The following is a 22,440-nucleotide window of genomic DNA, read 5'->3' on the forward strand; positions in this document are numbered from 1 at the left end:
CTCTGGTTACAATGCTGTGTATGTACAGACTAATCAGACAACCTAATCACATCCAAAACATTTCCAACTCAGACGCCACTTCAGAACTACAAAAAGGACTGTCATTTGTAACGTGTTAAAGAAAATGATTGCACACATTTTGTGTTTTGACATAGTGCCCATATGGGACGATCTATCAATTTTATTATAATAACATTTGATTGTACAAGATTTGCAAACCACTTGAAAATATATATATAGGTGAGGTTGCAAAAACAGACAACGTTCAAATTCCTTTTTTCAGCCAAAACTCCTAAGGTATTTACAGACTATGATTACTTTTCGAACGCACTGATTTATCCTTTAGCCATCATCTTTTTCGTTGATCTTCATTCACCCCGACACTTTGAAGCTCAGGAGTTTAAGCTCAAACCATTCAGTTCAAAGTAGTCATCATGAGGCGCGAAGATTGATATACATGTGCTAATACAGAAAATCATTTACGCAACGGGGGATGAAAAAGTAAGCGGATCCCAATTCAATCGATTACTATGAAAGTAGCCCTCGGCAAAGGCTGATACGGTGCTCGCTACATGATGCTTTCCGTTGATTATTGAAGGGAGGCTTCATATGGACATCATATACGATAGTCCATCCGTTGTCCTAGTTATAGATTGTGTTCTAATTGTACAGTTCGACAAAATGGGACACATAATTAGTGCGGCGTTGTTGTTATTATATCTCTGAAGAGAAAAACTTGGACTGGGCATAATATATAATCATTTTGCCTTTTTCTATGTATGTTTAATAGATTAGAAAGAGAAAATACATATGTCACTAAGTAGCTCGTGTTAATGACTTTACGCCATAACATTTATCGATTTGAATCTGGCCGACTGTGTGCAAGTCAGGCTCATGGGTAGCCTACTACTAATGTGCCTTAAGCAGCATTACCTAGATCTCGTAACTATAGTAAGATAATATATATGTAGAACCTAGATGTGTTGCAGTGAGACGCGATTTGCTTTATAGGAATGCATTTCCACCTGTCATATAACGATTTGGCAGTATCTTTACCCTCTGTATATATTGTTACTTGCCTAGAAGCTTTCCTACCCGTCATTTACCTTTACACATATATTTATGAGCTGATAAAGATATGGTAACGGGAAACTGTTGTCATAAATCATCGGTGAAGTCTGACTATTGGTACAAATACTTTTTTTTTACAAACATTATTTGTAAAAAAAAAAAGTATTTCAAAAAATCCCTATTCATCTAGCAGGCTATAGGTACCTCTTAGAGATCTTGAGGTCAATGCACCTGCACAACATAGCTCTTTACACAACGCGTCTACGCAACTGCTATGCCCACACAGCTGGACCTGTCTATCTTTGTTGGCTTTATGTTGCCGAAGTCTACGAGCCTCACTATTCCGAAGTAATTCCGAGTTCAGCGCCAAAGAAGAAGCTAACATTTAGCATTTAGGCACAATAACAGCTTAACAGACATCGTTTGTTTTAAGCGTCACTGACAACTAAGATGGATTCGAATTCGCTATGGAGTAATGGCAGCAAGAATCAATCTTTGACGACTTGCTCTCTTTTTTTTTTTCGTAATTCTTTCTGTGCATTATAGGCCCAAATTGCTCGATCGATAGTCAATTTAGTCATTCGCTGTGCCTCAAACTTGTGCAGACGGTTGTTTTACTTCGAAGCCCGAAAAGTTATGTAAAAAAATTACTCTCACCTAATTCTCCCCCTTTCACATATGCCTTAGCTGATAACCGCCATTAATTACTTACAATCAGTCTGCAGTATGATATATGTAATGTCTCAGATCCGTCGAAAAGGAGTCGAGTAATTGTTTTTGTCCTTGACAAAGTGGACGGAGTTTCATTCTAGCTCGATATCGCGTGGGCGGATCAAAAGGTTAGACGATTTATTATTTCCTTTGCGATATGAGGTCGCTTCGCCATTATAGAACTCCGACCGCCAAAAATTTAGACAAGCTGTACTGGTGCCCCCAGTTCAGCTGATGCGTTTAGTTTAATTCGATCAAATGCTGTGTATAGTGCTTCCGTATTTTGCACATTTCCCTATTTTGTTCAGGTTTACTATGAGTCACAGACATCCCGATATTATTGATTAAAAGACTAAAATTATTTTGCCTTTCGGGGTCTGTTGTATCTAGCGAAATTTAATCAACCAGAGTTTCCAAACAAGTGTTTAACAATAGAATAAAATCAAATTAATTTATTATATACTAAAATAATAGCTAGTATACCAGTCTAATTGGGCAACTGTACTCTTGATACCTATGCATCCGATTCTTAAAGTTATAGCAGATTTTAAAGTGCCATTTTGTTATTACTAAACCTAGTAAGGTAAAACGTTACCTACCGAAAGCATATAATGCGCTGTTTGTGCGCAAGCACCTTCGTTGTACGTTTGAAGTGTATGTCAACTTCCGACTTGGATTGGGGATGACCGGGCCAAATGGCGCTTCAGCCCAGACAATAACCGAGAGTAGTAATGTTGACTATTCTACGTCACGTGTGGGCACAGTCAATCAGCCAGACCTATAATGGTATTTTAAATTAAGTTCATTTTAACCCGGTTCATGTTCAAGTGTGTCCGGTGAGCCTCGAACCACTTCCGACCTTATCTACCTGAATAAAACGTATATTTACTTCTTTTTTTTCTCCAGTTATTGATTTCCCATGTAACCACTGAAGCCTCTCAACGGAAATGTCACATTGTAGCCTCATTACCGCTAGTTATCTCAAGGTAAGCCACGTTATATCGTTGGTGGCATCTAGCAGAAAAAACCGTACGCGAGGTCTTTTTTTATGGCATAATGTATACACCGTTGTTAAAACGGATCTTTTTTAGCTGATGCATAGATCCACCCAAGCGAACATTTGAGTATACTCGTTAATAGACAATCAGTTCCCTGATACAGAATCAAACGATGACAGGCTTTCGTTGTGTACAATGGCCCTGATTCTCCTATCTCCGCGTTACACAACATGGGAAGTGTCTATGATAAGTGCTATCGATTGCAGACGTTATAGGTAGCCAGCGCGATGGAAGCTAATACTGTTACCTGGTTTTCATTAATAAAGATCCGCCTTTTGGTCAACAACAACATGCAAATTTTGTTTCCCCACCACTCTACCCGCTAGCGATTCTAAGATACTTGGCGTCTGTAAGTATCAATTATTGACATTCACTGGTATCTTTCATCTGACTGCTGTTGGCTTTCGTCTGGCCAGTGTCCTTTTGCAGCTATCTCATCAACCGATTAACGATTTACCAGACTCGTTCTGCTACTCACGTCACATTAAGATATGCAGCGTACGCTTGTGGGCACCATACTGTTATCTAGAAGCAAAACAGGGGAAGAATGAACATTCTTTATAAATAATCTTACAAAGATTACAAATAAATCTTCATTTAATTTCGCTGAATTCAACAATTCGAAATCCAACCCAGTCTTGAACACACTCTTCTTCAGTTCATTAAGGTGGCGTATCTGTCAATTCAGAAGCACATCATCTTAAAATGCTTTTTAAATATGTAATGAGTGATTGCGATGTCATTTAGTACGCATTCGCTTCCTTCTGCAAAAAATTGGTTTACGGACACCGAACCAATATACAGCACATTATGATGAAGCGTAGAATGTGACAATATCGGCATCACCTCCAATTACCAGTACCAAGCCCGCAGAAATAACAGGCCAATAAGAGCTCTTCCTTTCGAGTGTTTTATTTTTCTTTCTTTACCCATATTCGACGCAATCATCCGTCACTACGATGAATACCGCCGCTCCTCTGTCGCGGGCCTAAACCCATCAAGGCGCTACAGTGATGCGACGCGATAAGGAATACAACAGCGGATACAACCAAATGTATGACTCTACTGGGAGCTGGGGCAATCAGATCTTGCCGACCGTTTCGTCAGCCTATTGCTATTGCTCCCCCCCCCCAAACCCCCAGCTAAGGGAACGGCAGCACGCCATGAGCATGCCTTAGAAACGAGCGTCTACCTGCTGGTAGAGTGCGCGTAATGTGCTGTTATTGGCGTTTCTGTTCGCGATAGCGCTTCAGGCCCAAGCCTTGTTTCCCCTTCGCTCTCTTCCTGTGCATCTGCATGCGTAAGAAACGAAAAGCGTCAACAGGAATCCGCATTGGCGAAGCGTGTTGGTCGTTAACCGTCGATGAGGTCGAAAAACACTCTAACACTCCTTGTTCCTCACACATCTACTGCTGCATCTTCTCGTGCACTATTACGCCTCTTCCTATCAGCACCGCCAACGATCGAGATGCGGATGATGATGGCCGTGGTGATGTAGTCGCAGTCGATGGCTGTGCTGAAGGCGACTACGATCACTATGACGACACGGAGGAACGATGAACAGCAGCCCAGCCTACCTCAGTATCACGAGTACAGGCGAACAGGTCAAGGGCTAATACCCCTTAGACCACATCTCACATTGAACGTACGGTTCACAGCAAGCCAAGGCCTAAGGCGGCAGTGGGCTGGTAGACCTGCCGTGTCAGTTCGCTACTAGCGCGACAGCGAGTTAAACAGGGACGATGAAGATTCGGGAGTCAGTCGGGAGGTTCAGGTGTTGCCGATTCTCTTACTGCTCTGCTGGTGTCGATGTCGACGCTGGCGCCAGATAGTCGCGCGGTTCGATGACGACGACGAGTTCAGCTGATGACGAGGAGGACAACGACGGCCTGTGGACGTGTGCGTATCTACCTACGTTTCCTTAGCTGACTGGATCCTTTTTGCTCACATATTCTACAGCTATTTTCTTCTCCTCCTCTGCTCCTTTTTCATGATGTTCTTTCCTTTTCAGGTTCCTCCCGCTTCGCCTTTTCTTTCCTCACCTTCGCTTGTCTCCTTTAATATGGTCCGCTGCTGCTTCTGCTGTTATCTGAGAACATTTCGTAGTGCTCATGTTCGAACTGTTGATGTTCCGGCTCGTCCTGATACTTTCAAGGTAGTGAAGAGGACAACAGACAGTTGGATCGCAGGTAAAGCGGTCAGCAGCAGTCACGGCGGCGTATGAAGGAGGCGTTAAGAAACAAATGTGTTTTAGGGGCTCCTTAGGTCCTCCGAATGGCGCGTTCGCTGACTCTACCCTGTAAGCAATGATTCTTTCAACTATAAGAGAAACAGTAAAAGTAAATAATGACGAAAAGTAGGAGAGAGAGCGAGAAATATCGGGCAATAGAAAAGCAGACGATGTGTTTACGTTGCTCTTTCTTCTGGTCTAGTCATTTTGTGAAACACGAGGCGTCAAGCACAACGTCCATGTACACTCAGTCACAGACAAACAAGAAATACACATTGAAAGCATTGAGTATAGCAACAGCTACAGACACTGTTGTGCGAGTATCGCGCTGAATGTACAAGTATGTTCAAACTTAGAACGTAGGGTAAATTAAAGAAGTGAGTTTTCTAGATAGATGTTGAGTAGCAACGATATGGGCCTGAGCTATATGTATGCTGTTATTTATCTTTCCAATTAAAAATAAAACACAAGAAAACAAGTGCTGCTTCAATAGAGAGTTTGATAAATGTACTTTCGACTTATTCTTGAGATACCCACTATTAATATTACATGGACTACTAATAACAATTGCATCTATACGTTTATCAGCGCGACACTAATGCAAATGAGTCCTTCCTGGCATAGTATTGCCGTTATGGTTATATTATATTGGATGTCAAAAAAAGTATTAACCATTTATAAGCTAAAATTAAAGCAGATACTTTTTATATTTAAAATAATATTGACAAATATAAATATGCGCCACTTTGATCGATGGACCCTCTGCCGTTTTTCTTCTACTTTCATAATTTTGACTTTCACTATACAATTTCTGTGACCAGTGGTTTTCGCGTCCCTCCATTAAAGCAAAATCAATGCCGTTAAGAAAGTTCTGCAGAGATTGAATGGGTTACACGATGAATATATTCAGATTCTGTAACTTAAGATGTGTATGATCTGGAATTGTTATGGTGGAAGATGACAGTTTTTCTAGTTCCGGTCGATTTTCTTCAACGGCTTATTGTAACCTTGTCAGATGCTGGCAGTAAATGCCCGAATTGATCGTTTTACCAAAAAGTAGCAGCTCAAAATGTTCCCTACCAGCTCCACCACATACATAGCGCCACGTTTTTTCGAGTCAGTCTGGGCTTTACTACAGATGGTCGAGCACATTGACTTGTATTTTTTTTTCATTAAGACATTATCGTAGCATGATATCCTTTTCTCTCAACCATTTTAGAAACGGCTCGATTGTGTTTTTGACTAGTGTTCCAAATAGGAAAGTGACCGAATAGATCTTTTTGCGTCAATTCGTGCGTCATCTAAACGCTGAGTACGTTGGCAGTCAGCCTTCTTCAGATGGTCCAAACAGATCCGTGGTAAATGTTTGGCTCCTTAGCGATATGATGGCTACTTAGGATAATCATGGCTATTCAAATTTCGTAATAATTTCGTCAGCTTTCTTCTGTAATTAATCGGCCACTACGAGAAACATCGTTCGCATTGGAATACAAAAACAGTAGCAACAAAATCACATATCGGCCATTCTTTCCGATCGCGCATCTTGAGCATCAACACACAAATTGTACAAAAAGGTAGTATAAAATTTTTGCAGAAATTCAATTTATTCTCAAGGCGTTCTATCTGAAATCTACATAATGGCGCTACAAATGCCGAGCTGACGCGACTCAAATTACCTGAGACTTCTTAGCTAGAAGAACAGCCCTGTCGTGGGCATCGTGTCCTCACATTATGGAGAAGTATACAAGGCTCCTTGATAAATGTAGACAGGTGTACAAGTTAAGCAAATAGGCACAACGAGCGAGACAGATCATCTAGAGCTGGCCAGACGGGCTAACTTTAGTTATTGTCCTACATTAACTAAGCTTTCATTTAACATGTGTGGTATAGGTTTATGGAGTATGTATGATATATGCAGGGTGAATTTCGTATATAATTAGGTAGCCAGGAGCAGCTCAATCCAGACATATGTGACGTACGAAGCCTCTAGTAACAACTCTATCACAGAGTTGTATTACATGAGCATTACGTGTAGAGCATGTACTGAATCTACGCTCACAACCTCTGTGAGCAACAACACGTGCAAGGCCTTTAGTTATAATGGTACCCTGCAATGATCTAACGGAGGAACATATCATTATTATCATCATTCCAATGGCACTCCCTACCATATCTCTTGACTTCGTGTGCGTTGGTATATACCTGGTATATACTTCGTCTGTAAAGTTCTGAAGCAGTATAACATATATATAATAAGCAGAAAAAAATCCTCCTAGAGATTGAACAGATTTAAGATTGGCAAGCGAAATGAGGGACGGATTTTAAGTACATATATCTCTGTGACAAACAAGACAGCAGCGGTACACAAAAGACATTTAGTTTGGTATTTTTCTTTTCATGATTCCATATATGGTACAGATAATCTAGTCATTAATGATTCTATAAGTTGTAGTATAACAGTGTGCAAATACCTTAGTCGGTCGAGAGCCGAACAACAGCTTGGAAGGTTCGTGAGAGCTCACCATAATAAGATATTTCAAATCCCTTGTTAAAGCACAGAGATATTTGAAGATAAAATACTCATCATCGTATTTGAAATACACGCAGATACGATTTTTAGTAAAGTATCATCCCAACTGCTCTGACGAACGAGTTTCGGCAATTTATTATCCAACATAATTAAAAGCAAGCAAGGCCTTATTTATAACTTAGTTCCTAATTTAAAAAATGCTGTTGCGTATATTTTCCGCGCTGAGTGTTAAGTGTACGCGCATCAACGAGGATTTCACAATATATATTGAGGAATAATTAGATGTAAGACAATATGAACTTGATAATAGACACCGAATATTTATGTAGCTTGCAGACGATATATCGTTTGCATAAAAATTACATTAGAGTAAATCTGTCTGGAGAAGCTCTAAGTTCGTTTGTGACAAAGTGAGAAAAAAACTCAATAACGAAATGCACAAAGTCACATGCATTATAAGACATATTACATGCACAGACTATTTTCCGCCAATTGTTAGATTTAGGTAATCTAGTGACATCGAAACATGTTAAGGAACTAACTGCAAGGAACTTAACCTAAATTCACTCAAAGAGTCGATAGGTGTTAAACACGGGAAAGCGGCGCTACAATGCTCAAAAAATTGGTACTGGTCACAGCTGATCTAGGTCATTTTAAACTTGGTTGAGGAAGGCCTTTTCAGCAATCGAATCCGAAAGAGACATTGGTCATAATTATCTTTATGAAGAGACAGTTGTGTACTCGAGAGATCGAGAAATTCATCTTAGTCAACATATAAATGAATATGGAAAAAATAATATATAATAACATCCCATTAGTAATAGAGGAAAAGTGTCCACTTAGGTCAATATGTTCTAGTCTACCAGAGCAACTGGTACGTGCAATTACACAATTGTTAACGATATGAGTACAGGTTAAAAGACCCTAATTAAACACAAACGAACTTTTTTTTGAGTCACTTACCTAGAATAAATTAGCCAAAATAAGAGAACGATTTTTGCCACAGGGCAAGTACGTTTTGATCATTTGTTTGTAGCACTTTTAATGATTAATCATAAAAGCCTTTTTGCAAGTCCATCAGCAAGAAGACACCTATTATACCTAAGCTTATAATTCTCCTTTTAGTGTAACGTTATTTCTAAGGAAAATGTATTGGGATTGGAGCTCAAACAATTGCCTACAAGCATATATATATATATATATATATATATATATATATACATGTTTATTTTACCTAAAATATTCATAGCCAAACGAGCGTCGGGGTCGATCACCTCGAGTTCAAACTTGGATGAGGCTTTGTCCTCTTCGTATGTTTTTCGAGTGAACGATACGGACATCCTCACACCCTGTGGCGAGGGTGCCACATCACCACTTATATCGTGTGAGGGCTTTCGATGAATAGTCGTTCATTCGATGCTAATGCTTGAACGTCACCATCTCGAAAATTTTACAGTTTATTTGCGTCAGTGCAAAGTCAGCTATTACAAACTGGTTCCAAAAATTGTCAGCTACATTATATATTTCATCTTTGTGTACACTTTAGCAAAGATCGAAATTGAGCTTGTATATGCTTAGAGATCGAGAACAATTCAATCGGAAGAGTTAGGTTTCAGTGAAGTTCGCCAAGCCAAAGCTGGGGTGCCCTGCTTGTTAGCTGACTCAGCTCTATGTTAACAAGCTTTCTAAACCCCCGGTGCTCGGAGAGGGGTTTAGATTAGGAGTTTGGATTTTCTGCTTAAGAAGAAGAAGAACGCTAAATGGTCTCAAGCGATTCAAGGGCTTATCATAAGTTCTTCAGCGTAAGTGTAATGACCTCTAATAATTAGCAGAACGAAGTCTGACCAGGGAATACAACTGAACATACGCTCCGCGGGTTCATGCACAAGCACTTTTGAATAAAGCTTCCTCAAACAGAAACTGTAGATTTATTATCTAGACTATACACCTATATCGTCGTGCTCTTAGGCTCTGTTATTGGTAAACTCGTATACACATCGTTAGGCGATCGTGCTGTTTGTCTTCATACAGATGTTATAACCACTCGTGTTCTATTGATGACATGAAAGTCATTCCGGGCTGAAAGCGAACGTTTTATGCATTTCTCCGCTTATTCGTGGTCATTTTTTTAGACACACAAATCGGATGAACATATTACATGGACATTACTTGGCTTGTACATTTCATACCAATAGAATATACTAGCACTTAAGTATAATAGCTTAGAATAAATCTAACATTAACGGCATTAGGTTTTGCCTATAGTAGGACGGGATTTCTTCGTTCGTCTTTTTTTTTACCAGTTGCCCCCTATTCTTTTCACCTCTCCAGTTCGACCTCGCTTTACCTTCGAGCCCCTAGGACCCTGCTTGAATGCAACATATATAGCATAAGATTGCTAATCTCTTGTCGTACCCAATAGGTTGTTCCGTCCGAGAAGTTGTGTCGAAAAAAGAAGGCCGAGAACGATAAAAAACGAGAAAAGACCGAAGGATGAGGCGGTGAATTGCATCGTTTCATCTCATTTGCCGCCAGTGGCGATGACGGCGGTACTGTCGTAGTCTATGGTTTTAGCGCTGTTGCGGCAGTTATAGGGCCGTTCGTTCCATTGCCCGTTCTGCTGCGATGGCAGTGGTGCTCAAAGAGGGTTGATTCTGGTTCAAGCAGACAAGAACGGAGACGGATCCGAGGCCGAAAGCTGATCGCGGGCGCAATCTCGCGCACTCGTGCATAAACGCATAAATACACGCATACACACAGCCGTCCGTTCGCTTATCCACAGCGAGGACAACAAGACGAAGACGAAGTAAAAGATGAAGATGAAGGGAGAGAAAAGCGAAGAAGTAGACGAAAAAAGCAGCGCAAAAGAAAGAGAAAAGCCCCTAAGCTGTTCTCGCCTCTGGTGTGGCGCTGAGTTTCTATCGCTTCGATCGCTTGCTTCTCTGAGGAGAGTTAGCTAGTAAATAGCTATGTGGCCTTGCTTGGTCGCTACGTTTACCGCGCAACCTGAAGGGCGCTTGATTGCTGTGGCGGTCTTCATAGGCGTAGTTGTTGCTACTGCTGCGGTTAGTGGTGTTGTTGTTACCTATAGTGTGCATGTGTAAGTTGTTGTTGTTGGACGGGCGAAAGCGACGAAGATGAAGACGAAGAAACAGGAGGGGGCAGCATGAGCAGGGGGCGCTATAGCATGTGAGGCGTTTTAAGCAAGCAAGCGTCTTCTTGGGCTGAGCTGAACCAAAGCGAACGAGCGACACGAAGCTACAGGAAAAACCTACAGCTATTGGCAGAAGCAATGGGCTCGGAGTGAGCGAGCGAGCGAGATGTGGCGAGGGCCGAAGGAGCTGGGGTTTGCCGGATTTCGTCGGATCGTGTGCAGACAATGAGTACAGACAAAGACTGTACCAAAGGTGAGGAAACGAAACGAACGGATCGTCGGATCCATTTGCCAGTGTGAATGTTTCAGGCTAAGGGAAGGAACGTAGCACAGACTGCCTATGCCATTACATGTGTCTGCTTCCGTCTTTGTTGAGTCGTTTACTAATCGTCAGATTGTGCTAAACGTTGTTGTGTGTATGACCGGGTATAAGTTAACTGTTGTCTGAACATGTGAGTGACCTGGATGATATTATCCAAGGGATAGGCAAATAATTGGCAGGTCAAATTCTGTATTAGTAGGATTCAACCGTGTGCTAAAGGAACGCAGCTTCGTGTATATACGGAATAGCATTTACTATTGGATTTTGTGTTGTGTCTACGAACATACGCGCGTGGGCGTCTCTGTAAGTGCCCCAGACAGGATCTTATTTTTCCACGCATGCAGCGTGCAGTTTTATGAGTGCTTTAGCTTTAGATTTATTAAGAATCTTGTTTCACTTTACCTGTGGTTATTTGTTTGTATTATTTGATATTTACTATAATACATAAACCTTGTTTGCGTTCATTTGCATATTTGCTTTCCTCTTGTTGGTATTGTTCTAAAAACACGCAAAGCCTCGTTCAGCCTTTCCGTCTGATTCGTTTATTGTCTAATGTCTATTATTAGTCTCTGTCATGATATATGAAGTGTTGTTGATTCAACTATATTAGTAGGTGTAATTCAGCAGCACCCTATGTCGTAGCAGATTGGCCATTTAACTAAGGTATAAATTAGTCGAAGGGAGTTCTCCTGATCAGTCTCAAAACTGTTTGGCAGTTTCGATGTGCACAGACCGCAAAGTTTATCTATTTTCATTCAGGAGTATTCTCCAACGTGATTGTCGTCATATTGCTCAAATCGATCGCACTTATCCGGCACTCGATATACGCCGAGTACATATATATATTGATGTTTCGTTACTTCTATGTGACTCTTGTGCGCCTGGAAAAGGTTCAATAACGAACAGCAACGCGATAACGCTCGCTAGTCGACGTTTCTCTATTGTGGTTCACCATTGACATGTAGTGTGCACCGTCATTCGTAGTCCTACCTCAACTTGCCTTTGCCCTTTGCTGTTCGTTCTGGCTAGTTTGACGATTTTGCAAACAAAAACAGGCTTCTAGGTTATCTTCATAGGTGTCGACGACGGCTTTTTCTGTGAACCAGCATGGAGCCATCGAGGTTCGCCATTAGATTTGGTCAGTCGCTTCAACCTCGTATCTGTCTTTCTGGCAGACTTCTCTAATGCTCTCGTGGCGCTTACAGCTACGCACAGATATGCGATTGCAGTTGCGCCTGTCGTCGTCGCCGGTGCCGTACGCTGCCGTTTGCGGCAGACACAACCTGCTATAACTGTTCCACAACAACGAGTCGATGGTGAGCATTTTGCCTGGCCGACTAGCCGTTGATCGGCCAGCTAGCACGCTCGCAAACTCGCACATCATGTCGCCCTTGTACGTACGCTATGCTCTATAAGGGCAACAACGGCGACAGACGCAGGTCGGGAGCCCACCAAGTTCAAGACGTTTGTCGCTGCTTGGGATGAGCATGACGATGATGCTAATATCGCCGTTCCGCCATAAGCGTTTCCGTTGGACCTAAGATATAATAATAGCGATCGCCGCGACTTATCGTGGTGGAAGTATAGTACTCCAAATATTAATTGTTTTAGGAAGCTATTCTGCTCACGGCTGTCGCGGCGTTTGTCGCTCATGTCGCTTCTCGTAATCCTGGTTGGAGACGATTTAGCTACCTGTTGGTGGTTACGATTTAGTGGTGGTGCTGCTGCTTTAGCAATGATGACAACAAGAACATAAATCGATGGTCAAATTAGAAATGGGTCCGATAGGGGTCTTTTTTCGTGGCGCACGCCATAGCTACATTGAGTTCATCTCTAGTTCGAACCTCAGTGGAACACCCTAATGCTAAATGATTCGATGGCGTAGAAGCACAAGCTGTTCCTCTTTTTGGTAGTTCTGACGGTTCCTGCGTTGTATCACCACTGCCCTTGCCCTTGGAGTTTTCCGAGTTCAATGCTCTGTCGTATTAGATTTACCAGTAGGTTCGTTGACAAACAGACATATAATGGCTGCGGATGCGACTAGTTGTGGTAGTAGGAACAACAGAAGTAATATTATTCGTCAGTGAGTAATAGTTAAGTTAAGTTTCGACAGCTGTACCGTTACCTGAGTCGTTGCCACCCTTTTGCTTCTTACCCGTGCTAGTCGGGTACGGTAAGCACAGTCCCCTTTATGCCTGCGCTGTCCTGCCGAAGAACCAGATTTGATTAGTACTGAAGCTGCATGCGTCCCGTAGTCCTAATGTGCGGTGGTTCTGTTTTCCCCAGGGTCGTTATTCCTGCTATTCTAGCTGGAATTGTGCAGGTCTGTTCGTAGACCTCATTCGTATGTGCGAACTCGCTAACTCCCCAAACGCTCGTCGTTTCCTTTGTCCAAGTTTATGCCAAGCGCCAACAGCAGTTGCGTTAGCAAAAGCACCGGCACCAAGCAAGCCGTCATTGGTTGTTGCTGGATGACGTTTTCGTCTTTCCGTCCTCATCGTTGCCGGTATCGTCCATTTAAGTCCGTATCCGTCGACATATCCATCGTCTGTGTAAATCTACGGCGGTTTATACGACCACCATCTGTTCGGTTACCCGGTGGTAATGGTAAGCAGCGGCGTCGGTGGCCACGACAGCGTATTTGACTAAACCTGGCCACTACTCGATTTCCATTAGCTGAGAGAGGACAGGACAGCTTCTACGTTCAGTTTAAGATCTCCGTACGCTTAGGATGAACTCTACCGCCATTGCCGTTGCCGCTATCGTTTTTGCTGCTGCTGCTGCTGCTGCTGCTGCCGCTGCTTCAAGGAGCCGTAGTAGAGTGAAACATAACGGAGCAGTAGATTCCGTTTAGGCTTACATAGGCTAACCTTCGACACGTCGTGGTCTTGGTTCGAACCCGGGCATAGGCACACATCATTTTATGCTAGGAACCAGCCGTCGGATGGAATGCTTAACGGCGATACCCGGTGTAAAACTCAGAACATGGAGGCTTACATAGGACACGCTAAACTGTGACTGTATAAGACAGTGCTAATAATGGAGACGGTACAAGCGTTCATTGTGTAGTTTCGCCCAGATACTTGTCCTTCAGATTGCGATGAATAATAGACAATACCAACATGTACAAGTGCTATGTCCTGTGAACATCGTGACATCGAACAATTCACTCGAAGTAACAGAATAGCAGTAGAATAGACATTTGAAGTTCGATTAGTATCTACGCTGTTAAGTTCGTCCTGGCTCAGACGCGACAGCGGGAAGTTAAGGGTCGTCATGATTACAGTACTTATGAAACTAAAAAGTAGCTGCTGATACACATACGCAACTATGTGTCCGTCTGTGTGTTTATGCTACACACTACATAACTTATAACCTACATCAAAGTTAGTGCGATTTGGAATTGTATAATATATGATTACGATGATTAATTTCAGTAATCGATTCAGTGGATCTCAATCGGTGGCTGTGCCACCACACACTATCGCTTCATCTAGTGAAATGCTCAGCGTTAATGTACCGATGTCTTCGCCATATCAAAGTTCCATGGGTTCCCCGCCCATGGGCAACCAGAACGTGGGATCGCCGTTCTATGATGATGCCTCGGTAAGTTAACTACGTTTTTTTTTCTCTATTAGCAGCAGTTGTTACACACAAGTGTTTACACACGCATACAAGTGTTTAAAGTATGTGTGAATGGAATATTAGGCTAAAACTTCATAGATAACGTCTCGCGCTTCAGATATTATCTAATTTTGTTATATTTCTGCTATGGACAAGCTACCGCAGGCAATAAATTATTAATATATTTGTCAACAATTAGGATACAAAACACATAGGTAGCCGTATGTTATTTATATGATGACAAAAATTCAAAATTAATCTCGAAGCATTATCTTAAGTACTAGCAAAGATGCCCATTGTAACTTACGGAAGCGTCGGAATCGCACTAAATATATATCAAGTATTTCTGGACTGAATTCCTCAATTTTTTTTTATCAGTGACCGGTATCGGCGCTCCATTTGTCGAGTACTTCATAGGCTGTTTTAAGTAAGCTGGGCCGAACAAATAAAGCCGCCACTGTCTAATATTCATTGTCTGGATATGTAAGCCAAACAGGATATTTTCCTAAAGCATAACGGTTTCCGAAATACGAGCCCAGAAGACGGACGGCAAGTTCCGCTGTCTATAAGTTTTCTGTTGTACACTTTGCTTTGACACTTCTTAATTGTAACGTTTATTTATATGCTTGTATTTACTGCAGCAGTCGTATGGATAAAGGTGTCTTTCTGATTATTTATTTTGTTAGCACTGTATTGTTCGTTGCATATACAAGATCGGCTCGGGAAACACTTAAAAAAAAATGTTATTGAATGGCCGCCGGCATTAATACAACTACTCGAGTGAACATCCGCATATATATTATTGGAATTCATAGAAATAAAGCGACTTTTAATGGACTTAAGCGCATCTGTTGTGCCAGCTGCAATGGCAAATGGCGCTTCTACACATTAGCCTCCCTCCATTTACTGTCTTTATTTAAGAGTCTTGTCTTGATTTGTCGTTGCTGCCGCTGATAGTACTGATCATGATTGTGCTTCTGTTATTTTTTCTGCTGCTGCTGTCGCTTTGAACTTCGGCGGTTTCTGCTGGCGTCGATAGAGAGGACTTCTGAACGCTCACAGGGCAACAGTGGCCACAGCATCAGAGGGCGCCGCAGTTCTATCAGTTATACTTTTGATAGATGTTGCTGCTATTACTGTTTCTCCCGGCGCTGTTTTTTTCTTTATCTCTCGTCCTGTCAGATCGATCGATCCGGGGCGCATTCCGTGGGGCGCTCCCATCGGATGCTGGCCGAACATTTCGTTGTGGGTATCTTCGTTTATATGTATGTTCTCGATGTAGCTTGTATGAACAACAAGACTGAACGAGGGAGTCATGTTCACTTTTAACTTTGCGCGAGCAACGTTTCTTCCGAAGGTTTTTCGCCGCCGGCGCCTGCTTCTTCCCCTCCATTTTCACAACGCTGATCTCTTGTTCATCCTTTTGTTTTCTCATTTCGACAGCAAAGTGAGATAATTTTTTTTCTATCTATCTATCTATCTATCTCTGTCAGACTTTCTCTCGCTCATACTCTAACTCCTGGCATTTCCGACATCAACGACAACAACATGTGAATGTTCGCTATGCCTTATGTCAGGCTTTTCTCTCTTCTGTCCAAGGAGTCGAAAGGAAATTGATGACTGTGCACATGTTGTCGTTTGTCAGGTGGCTGAGCTCATGTGTGTCACTTTTCCATGTGTGCTTTCGGAAAGAATACACAGTTAAGCACATGGTTAGCATGTCTGCGCTACTATAGAAAAAAACATGTGTTTTCAACGAGGTGGAACTTGCATTCCTTCAACAGCACTTCTACAAACGTGACGGCAATATCTGCGTGATATCCTGGAGGGATCGGAAATTTAGACGGACCAATATGTCAATAAATTCGGAAACTATTCCCACAAGAAGGCTGGTAGTTTTGTGAAGGTTTAGATATCCTATAGCTTAGACATTTTTCCGTCGAAAAATTGAACTAACCGCGTATTTATAAACTCGACTTCTGATTGAATACATCAAACAATTTTAATATCGGTCGAATGTGTATCGTCCAACAGCGATGTTTCCACTTTTTTCTTTAAAATGCCAATGTGTGAATCTCGCTTACAAGAACTGCGCCTTACTCCCAAATACCTACTGCAGTACCTGCGCGTTAGATCACAGTATCGCCTTTCTTGAAAGCTTACAAAGTACTTTGCATCCCTGTGAGCTGGCACTGAATCTTTGACAGTGTGGCTATCAAAGTTCAGAGTGTAACAGTTCAAGTAGTCACCCGTGTCTCACTATCAATGCGCATCTATCCTTCAGTTTGTATAATACCGTTTCTTTTTAAAGGCGATGCCTTATTTTTGCGCTGATTCTTTATGTTCGCGTTTTAAGTTCCCGACTGTCAACGCTCGATCTAGCAACATTATAGTGCCCTGAAGAAAATTTAGAACACAGGGCGGAGGTATTAAGACAAAACAGGACGACATCAACATATCTTCTCTCGGTTGTTGATACGACTACAACTGCTGAGGTTGCTCCATCTTTCGCGTTGACTTCGATTGTTCCTGATTTCTGGTGGCAGAGGCAATTGGAGTGGGAGTGATTTATCCCTCACTTGGATTTTCGGCTTACTAATCTAACGACGATCTTAGCTCTTTCTTCGACAAATGATCCAAACACATTTCACAAAAATGGGGGACCTATGTCCGTGTTCTTAGGTTTTCTCCCGCTACTAGCGTCCTCTATTTCTTTTCCTGCCCATTGCTTCGCCGTCTACTCTGTGAGCGTTTCACACTCACAGAGCCTCCTCAGATTGAGCTCAGCTACAGTATACAGTGAGTAGCTACGAAGCTTCGTACAGACAAGGACAGTGGCCAGGCTTCATCCGAAGTCTGTTACTGTTTTAGGTCTTTGCTTCACAAATCTTGCTCAGCAAACCGATGGCCGCTGTCTCAATGGTCCGCCAGCAGATCAGGGACAGGCCCAGCTCACCGAACAACAAGCACCACTTGGCCTGATGCTAATTTACAGCTCGCTTTCTCACCAATGGGCTGTTCGTTCGCAGTCTTCAGGTTTCTGGTTTTGAGCTATACAGATCAGCACCCGCAGCAGCAATAGCAGCTGGCGATGCTAGTCTAACTCCTGATATGATCGCTATAGCCGCGGGTGCTGTTGACTCCGTTCAAATCCTCCCAATAGCGCTGTCCTTGTCACTGATGTTTAGGGGTTTCTTCTTTGGTTAGTAGATATCATCTACCAGTTTGGGCCCGGACTAGCCAGAGCGCCTTTGTTGTACTTGAATAGTATTATAGTTTTGTTCTGGTTAAGACCGTACTGTATTTCTCTTTTTTCGCACAACCATGAGCAGAGACGCGTTGACTTCCTGGCTGCCCTCCTCGAGTAGAACGAGCTATGGAGGTGATCGAATTTTCTAAAACCATTTGTTTTGTTAATGTCGGATTCGGGTCCAGAATTAAGCAGAAGAAAGGAAGACCTGAGACTGAATTCTCTGCGAGGCGAAAAAAGCGGACAGTTTCCTTTTCTCTTTGTATTGTTGCATTGCTAGATGGCTAAATTTCACTGTAAACACAGTAAACATAAAAAAATCGTAGTGCCTGGGCCTTATACGGGTGTATATATATACACACCTCTACTAACGCCTCGCATCCGTGATCATGCTGCTTGCACCATATCTAGCTAGCAAGGAGTACAACTGGCAATATTCGTAAGGAAAAGATCAGTCACAAACAGGTTTGTATTGTGATTATATGGCGGTAATGCCGATATAGGCCGGTGTGGCCTACGCGCCATAATCATCGCATGCCCCCTAACAATCACAGCAGGTCACAATTATATTTGTACTGTTGAAGGCGTAGTGTTTTGATATTGAAGGGCTTTACGACCCCTGTTCACATTGGCGTTACCTCCATGCAATTCACATGTATAGTACAAATCTGTCTTCAAATAAATTTTTCCCTTCGAATAAAAACAACTGCGTGTGCTATTTACTATTGGATAAATACGGTGCATACAATATACTATTGCTAATACCATATGTTAGAAGAAAGAGCGAACTCGACCTGAGTTGCTGCGCTACCAAATAAGAATTGTTCGTTATTGTAGATTTACCATCTCCTCATATCTTCCTTAATATGAATACGCGCTTTCTAATCTCCGATTACACAATCTAACACAGCATAGGTTTCCAATGAAAATCAATTGAAACCCAGTAATCAGTTACTCTGGCAGGGTACCAAGTAAATGCGCGGAACAGCAAGTTTCTCGACTGCCGCTCGTGTCACTTTGGTTGGTCTCAATGATAATTTTATGGGTGTCGATATTCGCCGTTGCTCAGTGGTTGGCTAATGTGATGGCAAGCGAAGCAGCTTTGAGGGACTAAAGGAATCGCATCTCAGATGATCATCCTCATTCGCTGTGCTGTCAATATATTGTCCATGTCGAGCTATAACCGATTCTTTGCACAGTTGTCACCAAACTTACACTTCCGTCATGGGTCTCGTTCTTTCTTTACTTGTTGTGGTGGTGACGGCAATCGCGGTGATAGGTGGTGATTTTCGAACGACAAATGAGTATACATGAACAAATTCGCCATCTCGATATTGACCGGCACTCTCGTCTCAAAACCGTCTTCATTGTCGCCCAGTCTGCTACCCGTTGCTGCTTCTAATATTGGACAGGAGACCGATTGTGTATCGAGAACTACGGGCGAACCGGGGTTGGCGGTGAGGCGTAGCGGGCAACGTGGATTGTTTTGTGCGATAGATTCGTCATTGAGCGTATAACACAGGCTAATGGCGGACGGGTGCGGGCTTTGCACAGGAATAACGGGTGAAGTACGGAAGAACAAGCCTGCTGCTGCTGCTGCTGCTGCTGTTGCTGCTGCTGCTGCTGCTGCTGCTGCTGCCATCTTCGTATCGCTGCCAGATAATCGGACAGGCTACTGAAGAAAGCGGTCGGTTCGTTGCCGGTTTGCTCTTCGTGCTTCGTCCGCTTCTATCGCTCTTCCCTTCTCTCTAGTTAGAGACGGGTAAATATGAGCACGAGGGCGAAAGAGAGAGAGTTCGTATATGCTCTACTGCAGAAACATCGGTGCAGGAATGCTGTAGCTCTCAGGCGACCGTACTCGCAGCAAGCTTGTTTCAAGCAAGCAACCCCCATCGGATGGCTCAGTCGCGACAGCACAGCAGCGACCTCTGTGCCTCAAGAAACTGCGGAGTATGGACCGTCGGTGCAACGGATGGGACTCGGGTTGATTTCCGATACATCGACCAGACAGCTTGCTTGTTGGCTACTGGCAAGCGAACGACTAGGATCCGCTGACAGAGAAAGGGGACCAATGAACACGAAGGAGGCAGTGGAGAAGACGTTGACAGCACTTTTGTTAACGGCGGTAGTCCTAGTAGTGTATAGGGCCTTGCAAAGGCCAAGGCGATGAACAGAGCATAAACAGTGGTTCGTAAACCGCCGCAACGACTCCCAAAGAACTCCTCCTGATGCTCCCTGTCCCTTTATCTCTCTCTTGCAGTGTATTACTCTGTTAACATCACGTCGCGTCTAGATCCTGACGGCGCTGATCGAAGACCGATTGGCCATAGACGATAGCTCAGGAAAATTTCCTATTCAGTTGTTTTCTCTGGGTACAGCATATCAACACACATATGTTACGATCAGTCGAAATCGTTATTATAGTCTGGCATGGAATTGCTAGCTAATTGAAATCATCTTTACTTCCAGGCTGTTACATGAGGGCTAAATATTGTTATGTCCGCAGCTGTTGCGTGCTTTTCTTTATGGCAAGACGCGACTATCATTTCACGCTCCCCTCCTTCCCCAACTGCCTTTAAACAAGTACAAATGCTCGAGAAAGATGAACAGCGCAGTGACCGAGATGACACCTTCTGAGATCGAGATAGCGGGTTCAAAACGAAGGGGTGGTATGCTGGTATGTCAATTTGGCAAGTTACCGCGCTCAAGCCGGCCGACTGCGTCTTCGTGCCACTATCGCTTTGTTTACGGCTGCCGCTGCTGGTGCTACGCCGTGAAACAGGTAGCCAGTGGCCAAGTAGTCATCCAGCCGTCAAGAGGCCCAGCCAGCCAGCGTGTTGCCATTGCAGCGACACGCACGCACGCACGCACGCACGGGTTTTGACTTCCTCCAATTTGTGGGGCAGCTGTCTGAGTGGTGGCGGCGGCGGCAGCGCCCATCGCTATTACTGGTTGCATTCGTTACTGCCGCAGACTCGGCTAAGGTTAGCGCTAATGGTGCTAGGGCGGACATAGTATCATTGCCAGCAGTAGCGCTCGATGGTGTGGTCCCCGGTGATTTATGAAAAAGAAGAGCCTTTCTTAACATCTGCTGCTGCCGCTATGCCAATCTCGGTATCCGTGGTAGCAGCGGCCGTAACAAGCGTGCCTCTGTGCAAAGATACAAGTATCTGTTGCTGTCCGTTTAGTCAAGCAAGTAGAACTCACCACTGTAACAATAGGGGCAAGCAGGTTTTGAGCACTTTCAGGCTTAACGAGAACAAGGACATGCAATAATTGCGGCTACTACAAGCACGGAAACTGTTATTTTCCTATCTACATTTAATTCTGTGCTGACTGCCATTATGTAATAGTACGAAGAACAGTATGCCGCACCGCCTATGTATTATATATCGTACCGTAGAGTTTATTAGTATACGGAATGTCGGCTGGGTCGCAACGCATACAGCACATCGATAGAACCTATAGCCTTATAGCGTTGTTTTGTCGTGATGGTCGTCGCAGTTGTCATGTGTGGGTCCCTGGTTGCGTGCGTTGTTACCACTGAGCCTGGTTCAGGTCACCCCAAACGTTGCAGCAGACTCAGCGATTGTCCTTGTTGTAGTTGTCGTGGCCGTTGTCATTCCAGTCGTTGTTTTCCCTCTAATAGCGTGATTATCCTATGCTGCCGCTGCCGTTGCTGCTGTTCCTCGGCGCCCCCCTACCGTCCAGTAACGTTATTGCTATCGCTAAGAAGCTATTAGCAGCAACGACGGACGGCCACACGAGCTAGCGATAGCGCTAAGCTAGCTACTATTGCAACTGTTACTCGTTGGCTGAGTGGGTAACGTTGGTCAGTGGCTGGCCGGCTCGCATACGTAATGTAACTGCTATACAGTCATCACAACTGCCGGGCAGTCTGTGCCGTTCGCTAGGTCAATCGACGGCAATGCTGGCTGAGGACGTAGCCGCTTTGTCACCACTGGACGCACATAGATGCAATACGCGACCATAATAGCCACGCAAGCAGTTGCAACAACGAATTAGTATATGCTGCCGCTGGCATTATAGCTCGCCGTGCTGCTTTAACGGCAGCTGCGACCGTTGGTCTTCGTACAACTACTCGTTGCTGCTGCTGCTGCTGGTGTTAGTGTCGTTGCTCTGATCGTGCTGTCTCTGTTTCTCTTTATGGGAAAACGATTTCTGTTGCTGTGACCGCCGTTGCTGCTATTTGCCTATACGCGATCGGTTGGCCATACGTGCGCGACTGCCCAAATGCCGCTGCTTTTCGTTGCTTGCTGCTAATTGCTGGTCATTGCACCAAGTGATTGACTCTCAACGGTCGTCGTCGCCGCCGCCGCTAATGACTCCGCGTACGCGCACACATCACCAGAATTAACCAGAACAATCAGCAGCAGCGTCGGCAACGTAAAGCAAGCCATTTTTCTGTCAGATATTATGTTTTGTGCTCGCAGACATTTCCAGAACTGATGAGTCTCCATTACATATAT

The 22,440-nt window shown here is 43.5% G+C and overlaps 1 long non-coding RNA gene across 1 annotated transcript; it reads right to left on the minus strand.

Moving 5' to 3' along the window:
- Nucleotides 1–137: 137 nt before the first annotated feature.
- LOC147758814 (uncharacterized) lies at nt 138–22,434 on the minus strand. The gene is made up of 2 exons (XR_015319252.1): nt 16,823–22,434; nt 138–5,137 (listed from the first exon to the last, which is right to left on the minus strand). It is a non-coding gene; the product is annotated as an uncharacterized LOC147758814 (long non-coding RNA).
- Between the last annotated feature and the right edge of the window lie 6 nt (nt 22,435–22,440).

Source organism: Varroa destructor, unplaced genomic scaffold (genome assembly GCF_002443255.2).
Source record: "Varroa destructor unplaced genomic scaffold, Vdes_3.0 BEIS01000001.1, whole genome shotgun sequence".
NCBI lineage: Eukaryota > Metazoa > Arthropoda > Arachnida > Mesostigmata > Varroidae > Varroa > Varroa destructor.